This window comes from Dama dama, chromosome 28 (assembly GCF_033118175.1).
Source record: "Dama dama isolate Ldn47 chromosome 28, ASM3311817v1, whole genome shotgun sequence".
In the NCBI taxonomy this organism is placed as follows: Eukaryota; Metazoa; Chordata; class Mammalia; order Artiodactyla; family Cervidae; genus Dama; species Dama dama.
Genome location: NC_083708.1, coordinates 55,568,458 through 55,588,280, shown reverse-complemented (window position 1 = coordinate 55,588,280; position 19,823 = coordinate 55,568,458).

The window sequence follows — 19,823 nt, the reverse complement described above, 5'->3', positions numbered from 1 at the left end:
GCAGGTAGATTCTCTACAATCTGAGCCACCAGGGCATCCCCGCATAAACCCACATAGTATCTAATAACATAACTGAGTAAAAATGGGTTTTACTTCTAATATATTAGGTATTAGAAATAAATATATTAGGAAATATATTAAATAAAACTGCATGCTGGGACGTCTAAATTAACTTTTAAATTTTCTTAAATAAGGTGCAATTGCTACCAATTCAATCTTCAAAGTAATATTATTTAAGCATTTGTTTGTGCTTTAGTTTTGTATTTGCAGGAAGGCCATATTAGATACAATTCTGGTTTGTTCAGTAGAAATTTGTTTCCACATTCATTCCACTTAACAGGGAAAAAGCAGTAAAAGCAGTCTTCAAGTAAAAGCTGTCAGATGTAATTATTGCTAGATTTGTATTTGTGATGCATTTATATGCTTTTGTTCTTATCTGAATACCTATTACAGAGTTATAGCGCCAGGTTTTATATACATTATTTCAGGATAGTACATAAAGTGTTAGTCATCTATGTGCTTCAAAATACTCAGATGTAAGGCAACCCAGAACAGTTAATTCTTTTGAAGTTTAGTTTTGGCCAAGAGTGTGCCAGAGAGCCAGTGGATGAGCCAAGACTTAATGTCTATTGGGTGAAGTTATATGGTGACTAAGGTCTTAAATAGGACATGGCAACGGAGAAGGTACAATAAAAATAAATCTAATTTTTTTGATGTGTTCTATGTATAAAATAGAAGAAAGTTTTTAAAGTTTCCACAAGGCTAGTGACATAATGAATTATAAAAATAACCTGCTCAATTGCAAAGGACAATGGGATAAGAACTGAAGGACCATGAGAAAATATGACAGGGAGGTTCTAAACATCTCATTGACCTCAAGGTGCTTAAGGGAGACAGTAAGGTGTCCTTAAATTCTCCTCATTTCACTCTGCAAATGTGTGAGACTATGAGTGTGTATTGCTTGTACCTTTAAAACACACTGTTTTTCTTAAACTGCAGGTTCAAAGACAGTGGGTGATTTCTAGTGGAGAATACAGAACTGACACATGCCAACCCAGACTAGACATATGTTGGATTATGAAATCAGGGCTTTAGCCAGAAGGAAACAGCACAGCTTCCCAAATCATTATTAAATTGAAATAAATTCTTGAGCATTAAAAAAGAAAAAAATACCTGTGAGAGCATAGACAAGAGAATACTGAGAATTTCAGACATGCACAAAACCCTGATCATCTGTGTTAACTACAAACTCAGTATCAGTGCTGTGAAACAGTGGCTAGAATTTAGCGCCAGTGCCCACAGCATTGATAGAACGATGTTTCTGTTCCTCCAATCCATGCACAGTGATAATGATAATAATAATAGATCATTATACCAGTAAATTATCAATGTTAAATTCACTTTTGCACACATTTTTGCACAGATGCGAACAGAACTTGTATTATCTGGGAGAGCATAATAAAATAATTGATATGGAAACCAAAAAAAAAAAAAAAGAGGGAACATAAACAAACAAAATCATAAAACACTTTAGGCAGCAGCTTTGAGGCAGCAAGTTAGGTTTTAAAACAGGAGCTTGTAGAGTTTCCAAGTTTCATTCAGAGGATTGAAAAGTCAAATGAATTTTCATAATAATATTAAGAAATTATTTGCCCTTTTTCAATGTATTGACACTTTTACTGTATTAACATTTTTACTGACGATGCAAAAGCACCAGTGGGTGAAATTTCTGATGCTTTTGCCTGAATCAAAGCAATGGTACAAAACTATACTATTAGTCATTGTCTTATTAGCTGCCAAGTTCTCACAAGAAAAAATGCCAGGTTCACTTAAGAATTTTTGTCCTTGCATTAAATGTACTAAATATCAACCCTTTAGTACATGTCCCCTTATTTCTGGGCAGTAAAATGAGAAGTACACATAAAGCATTTTTGCTACATACCAAAGTGAACCAGTGTTTTCCAAATATACAGTGCAAGATGTTTCCAAGTTTCCAAATTATGCATGGGTAAAAGATCCATTCAAAATGAAAGTTCCACCAATAGATCTCAATGCAACAGAATTTAAAAGTTATTATTTGTGGAAGAATGGATACATATCTCTGTTTCCTGAGTCCCTTTGCTGCCCACCTGAAACTATCATAGCCATTATTAATTGGCTACATTGTAATATAAAAAGGTACAAAAAATAAAATAAAAGTTCATGAGTACATTTTTGGATTCCATGTTACAATTTTTAAGGAACTAAAATTTTAAGGAACTAAAGGAAATCTGTCAAGTTTGAGTGTAGTATAAAAGTTTAGCATTCAAAAATACTTGAAGAGGCTGTTTTAAAATATCCTTCCCCTTTTCGACTGTGTGAGGCTAGATTTTCATCAAAACAGCAGAGATTGAAGGCAGAGAAGATATGAGAATCCAGCTATCTGGAGATATTAAAGAAACCTGAGATGTATAAAAACAAAGCCATTTTCTCACAAATTTAATTTTTATGATTATATAGTTATTTATTCTAAAAAGTACTCTAGTAGTGTTAATAGGTAACAGGTTTATTATTTTTGTTTTATAGGAATTAATAATTAATGGTGCTTACATTTTGTGTTTTAATTTTTAATATGGTAAATATCAGTACATAGAACTCAAATACAGGAAAATCATTAGAGGTTCTCGACAGTTTAAGTTTAAAATAGTCCTGAGATTAAAACGCTTGAGAAGTGTTTGCTTAAATAAACCTAATAGAAGAATAATGAAACAACGTGCTAGCTGTTATTAAGTGTTCGAGAAACTGCCTTGGACATCTTTTGTGTTTACCTGCATGGCATCCAATTCCAAATTTCCTGATAAAAGCACACCAGTTTTCCTCTTAGGAGTAATATCACTCCTTTATTTTATTTGGGGGTTATCTTAATCCTTAGATGCAGGGGTAGATATTTTACCCAATAGCATAGCCAATAAGTACAATTTTCATAGACTTTACCAGGTGGCAACGACAAAAAAATCCACCTTCCAATGCAGGAGACGTCGGTTTGATCCCTGAGTCAGGAAGATTCCCTGCAGAAGGAAACGGCAACCGACTCTAGCACTCTTGCCTGGGAAATCCCATGGACAGAGGACCCTGGCAGGTTGCAGCATAGGGGTTCTCAGAAAGTCAGCACAACTTAGCAACTGAGCATGCATGCACGTTTTTCATAAGCGCCATCTGCTCATCTCATAGCCAGAGTGATTAATCAAAAAGTGGGTACAAGCCAATGAAGCGCAATCCTCAGGCTTTTGCAAGAAGATTTGGAGAAGAGATGGGGCTGATAAACCACTGGGCTATTTGGCTGGAACTGCTGCTTGGCCTCATAGTCACCATCTGGACACTACTTTCTCAAAGAAAAAGTATTGCAGAAGACAATAGAGATGGAGAGAGGTATAACTCTGATTATATTATTTGAGCACCTGGCTCCAACCACGCCAGTTTTGAGACTCCTAATTCCCTATTTGCTAAAATCACTTTGACCTGAATTTCTCTCATCTATGTCTGAAAAGATCCTATTGAGAATTGTTCCAAAAAGAGTAAGAATCATGATCAATCACCTCTATTCTTAATATAAGGAAGAAAATGCTAACAATCAGTCCCAAAGGAGTATCAAATTTTGAGCTGGAAGAGCACTTAGGGATGAAAGAAATAAACACCTTTGTTTTAGCAGTAAAGAAAATGAGATTCATATTTTTTATGTTATTTCCAATTCCTAATTAGTGGTAGATTAAAAACAAGCTCAATATCACTCAAGTATTTATAAGCATTCAATGATTATTTCTTCAAAGATAGAAGAGATATAAAGGATTCCAAAAACGTTGGTGGGGACCTATATAATGTCAGCTAATTACCAATGTAGCCCAGCTGGTAAAAAAAAAAAAATCTCCCTGCAATGCAGGAGACCATGGTTTGATTCCTGGGTTGGGAAGATCCTCTGGAGAAGGGTTAGGCTGCCCATTCCAGTATCCTTGGGCTTCCTGGTGGCTCAGGTGGTAAAAAATCCACCTGCAATGCAGGGGACCTGGGTTCGGTCCCTGGGTTTGCAAGCTCTCCTGGAGAATGGAACGGCTACCCACTCCAATATCTTGACCTGGAGAATTCCATGGACAGAGGCTCCTGGCAGGCTACAGTCCATGGGATCACAAAGAGACACAACTGAGTGACTTTCACTTTCACTTTGTAATTTCAAGATTACAGAAGTCATATCAAATGAGATGAAATAAAATGGGGAGTTGAAAGAATAATCAGAAAATCTAAAAGAAAATACCTGATATGGACAAGAACAGTTGTCACAAGATCATTGATTGTTGTTTACTATGATTGAGAATTAAACTACAATAACTGTTCAGCAGTGGAGTTTTTTGTTTTATATTTTTTCTTTTCTTTTATGCTCAGGTCTATTCAAATGACTTTTATGTTATTTTTACTAGTCTTTGAAAAGTCAGTTTTAAAGATTATTCTTAAGACAATTTGCTGATTTTATACACACACACATGCACGTACACTCTGATTAATACAATATATTTAATAATACACATTTAATTTTCCTGAGTTTTCCCTCTACACTGAACCAGTTTTTCCAATATATAAGCTTTTAATTTATTGTAAGTCAGGTAGAAGTTTAGAAAATAATAGTCATTTCAATCTCCTAGTGTGATGTATAATGCACAAAATCAACACCAGTTTAACGTGAACTGTGCCTTGCATCTACACATGAGTACAGGGCTAAAATGTGAGGTAGTTTGAAGATTTCGCCCATTTGTACACTGGGGCAGTGTTCCAGCACACATTATGTTATTACTATTGTTTTGTGTTTTTCCTTCTATGCTGCTCTGATTTTAATGTAGTCGTCTTTAAAATATGAAACAAACAAGTCCATCTTTTGATAACTGTACTCTCTTCTTTCCAGCTATTGATTACTCAGATATCCCAGCTAAACTGTCACTGAATTATTTTCATTCTCTTGGAAGGAAGAGTCTCAAGTTATTAAAAACTCAATGTAGACAATTTTCCAATAACTTATATTTAATATTCTACAAGTCCAAGTGACTAATATACAAAACAAACAAACAAACTGATTTCCTATTTGGAAACATAACAAATGTAGCAAAATAAGAAAAATAAAACTTAGTACCTTAGGGCAAATTTTTTTTTTTTTTTTCAGATTTAACTAGTAGTACTGTGATTCTGTTGATGAAAGGTAAAGCTCAACTTCGAAGAAAGTTCCTTATAGCAGATAAGTTGAAAAGAGAAAAACAAAGCCAAATGATAAAGAAAGGGTAAAAAAAAAGTCAGTAACTATATCATCATCTACTTCTTCATTTATAGCAATGGTTCAAAAACTTCAGAGGCACCTGAGAATTTTGTTAAATATGCAGACATGGTTGTAAATATTCTGATTCAGTAAATTTTAGTCAGAGCCCAAGAATCTGCATTATAGATAACATCCCAGAGAATTTTGATAGTGGTGATTCAAATACCACACCAGGCAAAGCAAACCGATATAGTCCATATACGAACCCCAGTTAAACTGCATAAATTACATGTAACGGTTTTTAGTTTTGAGAAAAGGAAGTAAAGGGTATTCAAGAAATAACTCTCTGAACGAGTGACCGCTCTATGTACCCATGTGCTCAGTCGTGTCCAGCTCTTTGTGACCCCACAGACTGTAACCCACCAGACTCCTCTGCGCATGGAATTTTCCAGGCAAGTGTATTGGACTGGGTTGCCACACCCTCTTCCAGGGGATCTTCCTAACCCATGGATCGAACCCACCTCTCTTGTATCTCCTGTGTTGGCAGGAAGATTCTTTACCACTAAGCCACGTGGGAAGCCAATGTGCTTAATTTGCCAAAAATCTCTCAATGAAAATACAAGGAAAAACAAACAAACAAATGAGAGAGAGAGAAATAGAGAGAGACCTGCTTGAAAAACAGAGTGAAACACCTTTTCCTCATTTTAGTGACTTCTGTCTAGGGCTAAATCCCTTATAAATTGCAGTTGTACTATAATTGATTTCATTCTTAACAAAACATCAAATCCTTTTGGGAAAAAACAAAGGAAAGTGAGATTAGCTAAGGAAACAGGAAAAAAAAATTCTATTTCAATGATTAAAATTTATGCCTCAGGAATTAAGCAGGCTTGATGCTTTCCTGGATTTACAGCATTTCATTTGTTACTGCCATTAGCTTTAACTGCTTTGGGAAAATTTAACAACAGAGCCATAGCATGGCTTACAATCATCATGAGCTTCAAAGATTCAAGAGCATGCGACACGTTTCCTTGCAAACACTGCTTTAATAGGATTACATGTATAATGTCTTTGAATATTTATTCCTTCTACAAATCAGGTAGGATGCATTTTAATGACATATTTAAAATGTTGTCATCTTACGGTTGAAGACAATGACACCTAGAAATGTGTACATTTCTAAAAAGCAGTGAATCACAAGCTTCAAAAACTTGAAAATTAGAAGCTAATTTCAGGATGCATGGTGTCATCTTCATTGAACAAATTGAAAAGTAGAATTTATGAAATAATAGTACTGCATATCAGTTTGGCAGTGAATTGGGAAAAAAATGAGATTAAACACAATCATAGAAACATAAAGCTAAAATGGGGCCCTTAATCTTTTGCTATATTTGCTATTGGACATTTTTTGCTTCTGAAAGGACAATTATGATATGCAGTTGGATTGGTATCTCTCTTGCAGTTCTCATGCATAAAAAATAAACTGCCAATACATAATTAATGCAAATAATGAAACTGGAAACAAAATCTGAGGCCTTGTTCAGATAATGCCAATTGCTTGACTTGCACACATCCCTGTCATTTATATTAAATTTTGACTAGATTTCCCTAATATCTTCCTATTTAAACATTTTTTTAATCCAAAAACTATGATATATTTTGAATTTAGGCATGCTGCATTTCTGTGTATGATTTTAACGTCAGAAAACTTGCCTGGATCTTCTACAATCAGCCTAGAGGTGACCTGAATAAAGTTGTTAACTAATGAACAAAGTCATTTTTAATATTAATCTGCATGTGCTCATCATTTTCCTGAAGGACATTTATTCGACTTTGAGTTGCAAAGCTAATTGGAAGTCATGGTAGGTTGATAAATATTGGAAATAAGGCTAATATTGTCATAACATTTATTCCTATTTCATTAATTTTGTAATGAAGAAATATCTGAATGCTTTCTCTCTGTAAATAGTACATTTCTCATTACATGACTGAACCACAATATTTATAGAAAATTGGCCACTATTTGAACAGCATCCCTCTTTCTTTATAATTAAAATTCTTCTCATAATTAGAAATGGAAGAACCATTCTTCAGGAGTTATAAAGTAAAGAAAGAATTATTAGGACTACATAGAATAAATAAAATATTTACAAAATAATAGATAATAATATGTTTTTCTTTTTCCTATTACTAAATCATACTTTTAAAAGAGCTATCTACTCATTTTAACCATTATTTGAATCCACACTTGCATTAGTTAGCTTTGCTGCTAAACAATCAACCCATACTATTTTACAAGATTAGTCCTTTCCCCTTAAGCATTGGCGATGGATGGTTATCCATGACTTCTGTGACTCAACTTCATTTAGCATGGTTCTGCTCAAGAAATCTCCCTTAAGATCAAGGCTGAAAGAGAGGACACTATTTACGGCATACCCATTCTTTTGACAGTGGGAATTATCAAGGGACTAAGACAAGCCCTGGGTGGCTCAGCGGTAGAAAATCCATGTGCCAATGCAGGAAATGTAGGTTCAATCCTTGGGTCAGGAAGATACCTTGGAGAAAGAAATGGCAACCTGCTCCAGTATTCTTGCCTGGGAAATCCCACGGACAGAGGAACCTGGCAGGCTACAGTCCATGGGGTTACAAAGAGTTGGACATGACTTATGACTAAATAAGAGCAACAAGACAAACTTACAATCATATCTAAACTTCTACCTAGTTATAGTGTACTTCAAATACACTTATATTGCATTAATCAAAACATGTCACCAGTTAGCTTACTATTAAAGAGATAGAAGGTGGACACTAAGGGTGAAGTGGACAAAGGTATGGGAATGAATATGTACCTGGCACACCCCTGTAGGCTCTGTCACCTGGCGATTACACTCAGGAGGATTTCACTATAGAATAAATAGTTTGCAAATAAAGTAGATTTGTATTATTTAAGAAGACCTTTCTCTATGTTCATCCTATCACACTATTTGAATCCTGGACATGTTTCTTTAAGAAAAAATTAAATCTTATTTCTATCTGGAATTTCATTTAAGTTATATACTATCAGTTCCTCATTGCAAACACTTTCTGTTGCTGATTTAGATTGCATTTTCATAAATCATTTTAATTCTATACATGGGAGACAGCCCAAATTTAGAGTCTCTACCAGAGAAAAATCACAGTTGATTTATGAGTGAAGACTTGTATGTTGTCACAACAGTAGGAGGAAGCTGAGAGACATGAGATTACTTTTAATTCTGAGTCTCTTTCTTGCTGCTTCTGGCTGAGATATTTTCCTGCCTCCAGGCTAGATACAACTTTCTACCTCATCTAGATCAGCTAGACTCAATGACCAATGACCAATAGTCAGTACTGTGCACCTTCCCAGGTTTCTTTTTGGGACTAGTAATGGTTAAATTAATTAATTGTTATGTGTGTTGGCATCTAGGTGAAATGACAAATAATAGTATTTTGTCTAAGCCCATATTTTAAAAGCTTTATGTATATGTGTGTGTTCAGTCAGGTCCAACTCTTTGCCTGCACTGTAGCCTGCCAGGCTCCTCCGCATGGAATTTTCCAGGCAACAATACTGAAGAGGGTTGCCATTTCCTCCTTCAGGAGATGTTCCTGACCCAGGGATTGAACCCAACTCTCTTGTGTCTCCTGCGTTGGCAAGGGGATTCTTTATCACTGAGCCACCTGGGAAGCTATTTTGTAAGGTTTACTGATGGCTTTATAATGCAATAAGCCATTCCCTATTCCTTAGAGGTTACTACTGCTATTTTCCACTGGGAAATGAGAAACTAGAAACTCACAAGAGCTTCCACCTCCAATATGGGTCCAAATCTAGTGCTATCCAACTATACCATATATGCTCTGCTTTGGTCATCCTTGATGAGCTAATGCCTCTGCATTGATAAAGAAAATTTTATCTTCTTTATTCTATTCAAATTATCAAGATTGCACCCCTGTTTCTTTCTTTATTTATGTCAAAAAATTAGCAAAATTGTGGAGGTGATGGAATTCCAGTTGAGCTATTTCAAATCCTTAAAGATGATGCTGTGAAAGTGCTGCACTCAATATGCCAGCAAATTTGGAAAACTGAGCAGTGGCCACAGGCCTGGAAAAGGTCAGTTTTCATTCCAATGCCAAAGAAAGGCAATGCCAAAGAATGCTCAAACTACTGCACAATTGTACTCATTTCACACAGTAGCAAAGTAATGCTCAAAATTCTCCAAGCCAGGCTTCAGCAATATGTGAACTGTGAATTTCCAGATGTTCAAGCTGGTTTTAGAACAGGCAGAGGAACCAGAGATCAAATTGCCAATATCTGATGGATCATCGAAAAAGCAAGAGAGTTCCAGAAAAACATATATTTCTGCTTTATTGACTATGCCAAAGCCTTTGACTGTGTGGATCATAATAAACTGCGGAAAGTTCTGAAAGAGATGGGCATACCAGACCACCTGACCTGTATGCAGGTCAGGAAGCAACAGTTAGAACTGGACATGGAAAAACAGACTGGTTCCGAATAGGAAAAGGAGTACGTCAAGGCTGTATATTGTCACCCTACTTATTTAACTTATATGCAGAGTACATGAGAAACCCTGGGCTGGAGGAAGCACAAGGTGAAATCAAAATTGCCAGGAGAAATATCAATAACGTCAGATATGCAGATGCCACCACCCTTATGGCAGAAAGTGAAGAGGAACTAAAGAGCATCTTGATGAAAGTGAAAGAGGACAGTGAAAAAGTTGGCTTTACAGTTCAACATTCAGAAAACTAAGATCATGGCATCTGGTCCCATCACTTCATGGCAAATAGATGGGGAAACAGTGGAAACAGTGTCATACTTTATTTTGGGGGGCTCCAAGATCACTGCAGATGATGACTGCAGTCATGAAATCAAAAGACGCTTACTCCTTGGAAGGAAATTTATGACCAACCTAAACAGCATATTAAAAAGCAGAGACATTACTTTGCCAATAAAGGTCCATCTAGTCAAGGCTATGGTTTTTCCAGTGGTCATGTATGGATGTGAGAGTTGGACTATAAAGAAAGGTGAGCGCTGGAGAATTGATGCTTTTGAACTGTGGTGTTGGAGAAGACTCTTGAGAGTCCCTTGGACTGCAAGGAGATCCAATCAGTCCATCCTGAAGGAGGTCAGTCCTGGGTGTTCATTGGAAGGACTGATGTTGAAGTTGAAACTCCAGTACTTTGGCCACCTGATGTGAAGAGCTGACTCATTTGAAAAGACCCTGATGCTGGGAAAGATTGAAGGCGGGAGGAGAAGGGGACAACAGAGGATGAGATGGTTGGATGGCATCACCGACTCCATGGACATGGGTTTGGGTGGACTCTGGGAGTTGGTGATGGACAGGGAGGCCTGGCGTGCTGCAGTTCATGGGGTCGCAAAGAGTCGGACACGACTGAGCAACTGAACTCAACTGAACTGAAATGCACTTGCAAGAAATATAGTCTATAAAATCTGATAAGCATCAATTGAATAAAAAGAATATTTTAACCCCATTCCTCTGGCTCACAAACCTTAACCAACGACAACCATCCTTTTTTTTGCTTTGTGTAAAGTACTTGATAGTGTACATCACTCACTGATGTAAGGGATTCTCCCTCTACCTTTTTAGAGTTGGCAGGGCTGGTTCTCACACACCAGGAGTGAGCGATGGAAAGGTTGTTCACTGAGTTCTACATGCATAAGTTTAATGATGCCAGATAGACTTGCCAGAGTCTCACAGATTACCAAAAACCTCAGAGCTACTGAGTTACTGATGGTCATTCCTTTAAATTCATTTTATAATTATTTTTTTAAAGTATGCTTCTTTTTGCCTTATGGATAATAAGACAAAAATATTTTGGCATAACCTGTCTCTCTCTCCTTCTGTACATTATAAACATATACACACATTTATACACACTTCATTTTTCTCAATGTAGAATTGGCCACCGGGTTTTATGGATACAATTTAATCTCATGATATTGACTTTTTTATTTCATAAGAATAAATGGTCATATTTAGGAATTTATTTGCAAATGTTTCATTTTGTTTTCATTTTTATATGATGTCTTCATAAATAATTTAAATGATTTTATAAAATTATTCAATACTTTGGAAAAACAATATTAAAAATGAAAGGAAAATATAAATGCCTCAAAAGATTTTGTAGATAGAAGAATGAACATAAAATGCATTTCTTCTATTTAATTATCAAAGAAAAGCCAGTTCAAACAATCAAATGATTAATTTTGCCTACATATTGATAAAGTATATAAGTACTTGATGTTAATGATGACGCTATAAAATGTGCATTACTGGTGTGTTATATGATTTTAATACTGTCTTTCCTAAAAGCAATTTGGCCACACATATTTAAAGTCTGAAAATGCTTCTACATTTTGTCCAAGTAAATTTACTTTGATATACCAAAGGAAGTAAATTATTTATGCACATCTACTTGACTATAGAGGGAATTTTAAATTAACAAAGAAAGATCCAAAAATATGGATTTATAAGTAGATGTGAGTTTCTCCATGGAACTAGAGATCACATCATTATTTGTATATTCAAAATTAAACTCTTCCAGGTGACTAGGAGAAAAATCTGAGATCAGAACTTTTTGAGTTGCCTCTCCTTGCCTTGCATCAGATCATTTAGAAATATTTTAAAACAGTAAACATTTTTACTAATATTAAAGTAAATTAAAAATTAGTTTCAAAAATTATTATAGTTCTATGAAATTCAAAAGGGAAACATTGAAGGCAAAAGCAAATTTTAAAATGTATACAATTTGAGATAATCTTCATGAACACATAAAGCTAGCATTCAGGACAATACTGATTTTAATACTCTAAGCTTTATAAATCATACATTAGATGCTACAAATATTCAGTTTTTTGTTTTAAATGTATTTTATTTTCACTCTTTCTTTCTCTTGCTCTTTAGAATAAGGTTTTAGAAACATGTAAGGAAATAACTAATAGTAAAAGACAAATTGAAGTTTCATTGAATTTACTAAATGAGTTGTACAATCTTATAACTAATGTGTCAGATTTACTTTAATAAAAGCAGAGTGTTCCATTGATGGGAAAACAGATGAAGAATCCAAGAGTAAGTCTCTACTCCTAAGTAGAGACATCATTGAACCCCTGAAGCAGAAGCTTAGTTTTTTTGTAATCATTTATAAATTGAAAATAGATACATTTCAGGAAATTATAAGACCAAATATTTCTCCCTGAAGGATAGACAGGTTAACAGAACTGTGACTGGCATGCCCAGAATTGTTTCGAGAATGGAAGTACAATTAGTCAGCTCTCTAGACAGGAAAACATGTTGCAATCTATAAATAGGAAGTAAGTTTAAGAAAAGTGGATAAATGAGTGTCCAAAGTTGAATAATAAGAATGTCGTCAGGAAGGACCAAAGAAGAAACTACTAAAGGGATGTGAAAAGAGAGAAACAGATAATCTATTTCAAATGAATGTGGGTTTATCCTAACTCTGTATAGTTTATGAAGGGAATGTTATGATTGAACCTAATTATTATGAACTGAACTCATATATAGATTTTTAAGTTTTAGAAATGGACTTGAGATTGATCTTCCAATAAAGTCTTTCTTACATAGTAAAAGTTACTGATGCTGTGACTATCTCCTGTCACTTGACATTGAGAAGAAATTTTTTGTCATTATCATGGACTTACAGCCACTACATCAACTCTGTAACAAAAAATGATCAAAAGCTTGTTTATTATGAAGATGGTATTCATTCAAGATCATCTCTGAGTTTTCTTTACCTCGAATCTCTTCTGTCATTCCCCAATTTTACAAGTGGATATCATTCAGCACTTTTTTTTTTTCAATTGTAAATCTCCTCCTCTGTCATAGGAAAATTAAACATACTGTCTAGTTCTTTAGCGCCTTGGTCCAGTATCCATTTAGTTTCATTGTTGATTCCTCTTGGATTATTTATTGTCTGACTCCTTAGACAAAACTCATATTTTAATCAACAGGTTGAAGTCACGTCCTTTAAGGCTGAGCTATTATGTTGGTACCAGGATAGGTATTTTGCCCTGAAAAACCAGCACATATTATTGTGTTTTCTTCTTCCAAAACTCCTAAATATTGCACTCCAGATGCTTTCTGTAAATTCTACTAAATGTTTATTGTTAGAACTTTCTATTTATATTTCCCATCTAATTGGACCTTTCACATTATTCATTTTACTATCCCTTATCCTGCCTCTGCTGATTTATCTGGACTTCAGGTGTCACTCTTTTTGGTCTGGTGTAATATAGCCTCAGTTACACATGGAGTACATCATGTGTATCACAGTGCATCACAGTTTTCTCTATGCATTCCCTGTCCCCTCCCCAAATTCTATACAAATTTTGGGTCAGGATTGTGATAGTGGTTGGGGTATGTTCACATTGGCTATTAACAGAAAATTAAAAGAAGTAGATTGGGCTTTCCTAGTGGCTCAGTTGTAAAGAATCTGCCTGCCAATGCAGGAGACAGGGGATTGATCCCTGGCCTGGGAAGATCCCACAGCCGTGGAGCAACTCAGCATGTGAACCACAACTATGGAGCCCATGCCTAGAGCCTGGGAGCTGTGACTACTGAGCAACTACTGAAGCCTGTGCACCCCAGAGCCCGATGCTCGGCAGCAAGAGAAGGCACCTCAATGAGAAGCCACAACTAGAGAGTAGCCCCCACTCACCACAACTAGAAAAAAGCCCACACAGCAATGAAGACCCAGCACAGCCAATAAAAAATAAAATTATTTTAAAAAAGAAGTAGATTTCCTAGAGAATATTCTGATCAAGCTCCTTTTAATACAGACAGGTTTCAGAGGTAAGAGTTGGCATAAAGGTTTGAAATAATCTCAGGATGACAAGTGAAAGATGAGGATCTGATGGCATAAAAAACCATTATACTGAAGTATCCTCCTTGAAATCCAAGAACATAATCCCGTAGTTCTAACACTGAGCAAAATCCTGAAGTTGGCAGAGTTGTAGTTGGCTTGTTCCTACTGTTCTTTCACCAGTTCTCAGACCTCAAGATACCTGGTGCTCATGAAACACTTATTCTTTGTCTCATTCCTTGAATATAAGACTCTTAAATGTAGGGAATGTTAATATTGGTTGAATAGCATTCTACCATGGAGTCATGAGCGGCACCAGAGTGAAGCATGGAGAAATAGTCAAGTCTAATGGGTTAGCTGGCATCCTATACTTCCCCATCGCTCACTCTGCCTGTTCTATTGATTGCATCTCTGATTAATGGTCTGTGACAGCAGAATCTGTGTCTATCTTATTCATTACATTATCACCAGTTCCTTGCATGGCATACGACCTACAGTCTGATATATAAAGAAATGCCATGTCCAAGAAGTTCTTTAGCCCCTAATCAAAGAAATTACATGGGGAAAAAAAAAAAAAAGATTCCCAGAAAGGTGGAGCTTGAAATTTGGGGGAAAAGAAAAAAAAAATTAAAAATTCAGCAGCAGTTAGATGTGAGGGGATACAAAAATACATTATTTGATAAAGTGAGTCTTACCTTCATTGTCAGATGAAATATTTTACTTCAGAGTCACAAACATAAAGAGAATCTAGAAAATTCCTTATGCATTTAGAAAACAGTTAGAGAATTAGAACATTACTGAACTCTGCAGAATAACAAATGACAACCCCGAGGATATAACTAAATGTGAGTAAACAGTACCTCAGAAAACTTTTACCAGAAAGCAGGAAGCTGTATATTTAATGTGTTTTTAAGGAACAAATGCATAAGAAAGTGTGATATGAGTAATTAAAGCCAACGTATGTTTATATGCCACTGTTTAGCAAATTGATAGAATAAATGTAGTGGGAGCCTAAGGTAGGGTCTTGTGTGACAACAGAAAAAAATAATTAGAATGAGATTATGTTTTGAAAACATAAAGTTTTGTTATTGAGGCCCACTAAGAAGTTTATGGGCTGAAGAGATAATATCATCAGATGGATTTGAAACTGTTTGACTCAAGAGACAAATAAAGACCTTAAATTGTTTGTTGTGCTGAGTACTGCCTATGGCTTTGGAAAAGATAGATCAATAAAAGAAGCAAACAACCAGAGAAAGAATCAGTGGGGTTGTTAAGGACTCTAAGTAGAAAGTTAGTGACAGATAAAGTTGATAACACTGTGTAAAAGCAAAGAAAATTTCCCCTTCTACATTGACTAAATTCACGAGTGTGTAGGTCTTGCAAATGATGTGGTGCATCGTATGTGCAGTAAATCCAATCTCCTTTCAGGAGAAAATTGATTATAAATGATATGGTAGTAAAAAAAGAAATGCCTTAACTATGATGACTGTAAATCCTGGAAGAAAGAATATCATGCTGGTTCACTAGCATCAAAATCCTTAAAGGAATAATAAACACAAGATCTCTTCTCCAACTGGCTTCAGCTCTATCACTGAAACTCTGTTCTTGTTACAGCTGGTGGCTGATTGCAGAAGTTTCCCACAAGGAAACTGGTGTACTGTGCCCTGGTGGGTTCCCAGGAATGGTGCATGACAAGAACATTTTGATTCTATGGAGGGAAGGGAATGCAAATGGATTGTAAAATATTCTATTATGGCGAAAAAATTCGAATGACTCATCAAATACTCTCACAAACTGTTAATCCAAGCCATCCGAATAACCAGGATCCAAGTAAAGATATGGCCATTCACAGAAGCATGATCAAGAAATATTAAGAAGTAAACTTATAACCTAGATTCAAGGGAATTTAAACTCTTTTTTCTTTTATTGAAACTAAAAATTGTTTTAGCTTTATGGTGGGCATACACATTATTTCTATGCTTCTACTCGTATTCATTTTTTTTTCAGTGTTACACACACACAAACTGTTGCTACCTAGGTTTTCTCCATGTTACTCCAGAAGCAATTTTAAGTTCTTCTTCTTCTTCTTCTTTTTTTTTTTTTTTGCATTACAGCAGCTGATTACTCATTTTTCAGTTTAATCTTTTTAGCATGTACTCGGGACTGAACACCACAATTTCTTGGTCATCTTCCTTAGCCAGTCACCCTCAAATCCTTTACTGGCTCAACTCTCTGACTTCAAATGTTGGAGGGCTCCAGAGCTTAGTCTTTGATAAATCATGTCTATGTACACACCTGAGATTATTCCATCCAGTAAAATTGTTATCTTTAGATCTCTTCTCTGAACTACAGGCTTGTGTAACCAATTGCTTAATACATATTACGGAACTTTGCTGGTAGCTCAGTGGTAATCTGCCTGCCAATGTAGGAGACACATGTTCCATTCCTGAGTCAGGAAGATCCTCTAGAGAAAGAAACAGCAGCATCCTCCAGTATTCTTGTGTGGGAAATCCTGTGGACAGAGGAGGCTAAACGGCTACAGTCCATAGCAGTGCAAAGAGTAGGACACGACTTAGTCACTATACAACAACCCGTGTTATGTCTCGAATTGGACACATCTAAATCTGAACCTGAATCCTAATTGCCATGGACTGAAAGTCTGTGTCCTCCCAAAACTTCATACGCTGAAGCCAAATTCTCATTATGATTGTATTTGTAAATGGGGCCTTCGGAAGGTGATTATAGCATGTGAATGGAATTGGTGCCCTTATAAAATAATAAGGCCTCAGAGAACCCTTTACTCCTTTTGCCATGTGAGAACACAACACAAAGCAGCTATTTATAAAGCAGGAACAGGGCTTCCACCAGGCACTAAGTTGTTTGCACCCTGATCTTATACTGCCATCCTCCAAAACTGTGAGAAATAAACTTAAAAGTCACATTGTGGATACCAGCCCAAAAGATTAAGACACTGTTCCACATACAGTTTTCCCTATTAGTACATTTTTCATTTTTTAATTGCAAAGTCGTGGCTGACTCTTTTGCTACCCCCATGGACTATAGCCTGCCAGGATTCACTGTCCATGGGATTTCCCGGGGAATAATATCAGAGTGGGTAGCCACTCCCTTCTCCAGGGAATCTTCCTAAGCCAGGGATTGAACTCACATCTCCTGTATTGACAGGCAGATTCTTTATGACTGAGCTACCAGGGAAGCCCCATCAGTACGTAGCTCCATCTTATCATTGCTCAGGTTACAAACCTTGATGTCATCCTTGACTCCTCTTTTCCTCTCACAACTTATATCAAATCCATCAGGAAAAACTACAAAATGTGCCCAGAATCTGAGCACACCTCAGCACCTCTAATGTGATAAACTGGTCCATGCCCCCGTCCTTTTATCTCTGCCTGGTTCACTGCAGTAGTCTTCTAACAGGTCTTCTCCATAACTCAGTCCTTACCTTCCCACAGTTGATTCCCAACACAGCAGTCAGATGCCTTTATTTTCAAACGTTCCATTCTGATATCACTTTGATCAAAACCTTCAAGGTTTCTAATTCAGCACACAATCTGAAGTCCTTGTGACAGAGTTTGGCCTCAGCTGTATAGCTCTCCTTTGACTTCTCTGTTCTTGAGTCACAGAGGCCACCTTATTAATCCCTAAATACTTTCAAGTGAGGAAATGCACAGCAGCTTGTCTATCTGCCTAAAGTAATTTCCCCAAGATCTCTCCATGGTCGGGATCCCCTGGTTCCTCAGGCCTTAGTTCATTGAGGTTCCCTGATGTTCACATATAAAGTGACACTTCCACTGTACTTATGACTATCTTAGAGACCACAGAACAACATACACATATTTTACTATCTCCCTCACTAGAATTAAACTATGAGATGACAAAGGTTTTTCATTTTGTTTGTTTGTTTGCTTGTTTTTTGTTTTCCTGTTTTGTTCAAATCAAGGACAGTACCTAGCATCTAACATCTAGATGAATGTTTACTTTAAAAAAATCTTATACTAATGCATCTTAAAATTAAAAATTAATGTATGATGATATTAATTACTTCTTAAATATGAAGCAAAGAACATATAATGAACAATAAATCAAATACCATTTTGTCTTCTACTCAAATATGTAAAGTATATATAATCTCTCTCTGTAAAGTAACTTGCATCTCTCACCTGAATCACATTTTCCTCACTATACCTGGAATACCTACTATTGTGACTTTGTGCTTATAATTCCTTTGTTTTTCCTTGTAATTTAACACATGGATGAGTTGCTAAACAACATATTATAGTTTTCATTTCCCTTTTTTATGTAAATGGAATTATGTGATATGTATTTTCTTCAACTTGCTTTATTTCACTTAATATCCATTAAAGATTTATCCAGTTAGTCATTCATAGATTCCTTAAATATCCTGTGATAATCTTCTATATGTCACACACCATTCTATACCCTGAGGGTGTATCAATGACCAAAGCAGACAAAGGTTCTATCAACATGGGGACCACATTATAGCAAAGAAAAATAAGTAGTAATAAATATAAGTAAGTGAAGTACGTTCAATGTGTTTCATATTAAAGGTGAAACATATAGCATAGAGGAAAAATACAGAAAAATATAAAATATATGTAATGTGTTGTTTAGCAACTCATCTATATATGTTAAACTATGGTGAAAATAAAGGGATCACAATCACAGAAGCCAAAATAGGAGTTATGATGGGTATTGTCAGGAAAACCTAATTCAGGTAAGGGATGCAAGTTATTTCAAAGAGGGAGTTGGTTTCTTTTTTTCCTTTTATTTTTTATTGAAGGATAATTGCTTTACAGAATTTTGTTGCTTCTGTCAAAACTCAACATGAATCAGGCATAGGTTTACATATATCCCCTCCCTTTTGAAACTCCCTCCTGTCTCCCTCCCCACCCCACCCCTCTAGGTTGATACACATCCCCTGCTTGAGTTTCCTGAGCCAGACAGCAAATTCCTGTTGGCTATCTATTTTACATACGGTAATGTAAGTTTCCATGTTACTCTTTGCATACATCCCACCCTCTCCTCCCCTCTCCCCATGGCCATTAAGTCTATTCTCTATGTCTGTTTCTCCATTGCCGCCCTGAAATAAATTCATCAGTACCATTTTTCTAGATTCCGTATATGTGTATTAGAATAATATATTTATCTTTCACTTTCTGACTCACTTTTCTCTGTATAATAGGTTCTAGGTTCATCCACCTCATCAGAACTGACTCAAATGTGTTCCTTTTTATGGCTGAGTAATATTCTATTGTGTATATGTACCACACCTTCTTTATCCATTCATCTGTCGATGGACATCTAGTTTGCTTCCATGTTCTAGCTATTGTAAATAGTGCTGTAATGAACAACAGGATACATGTGTCTTTTTTAATTTGATTTCCTCAGGGTAAATGCCTAGGAGTGGGATTTCTGGGTCATATGGTGGTTTTTATTCCTAATTTTTAAAGGAATCTCCATATTGTCTTTCATAGTGGCTGCATCAATTTACATTCCCACCAACAGTGCGAGAGCGTTCCATTTTTTCCACATCCATTCCAGCGTTTATTGTTTGTAGACTTTTTGATGATGGCCATTCTGACCAGTGTGAGGTGGTTATTGTGGTTTTGATTAACATTTTTTTTTTTTTTTAATAATGAGC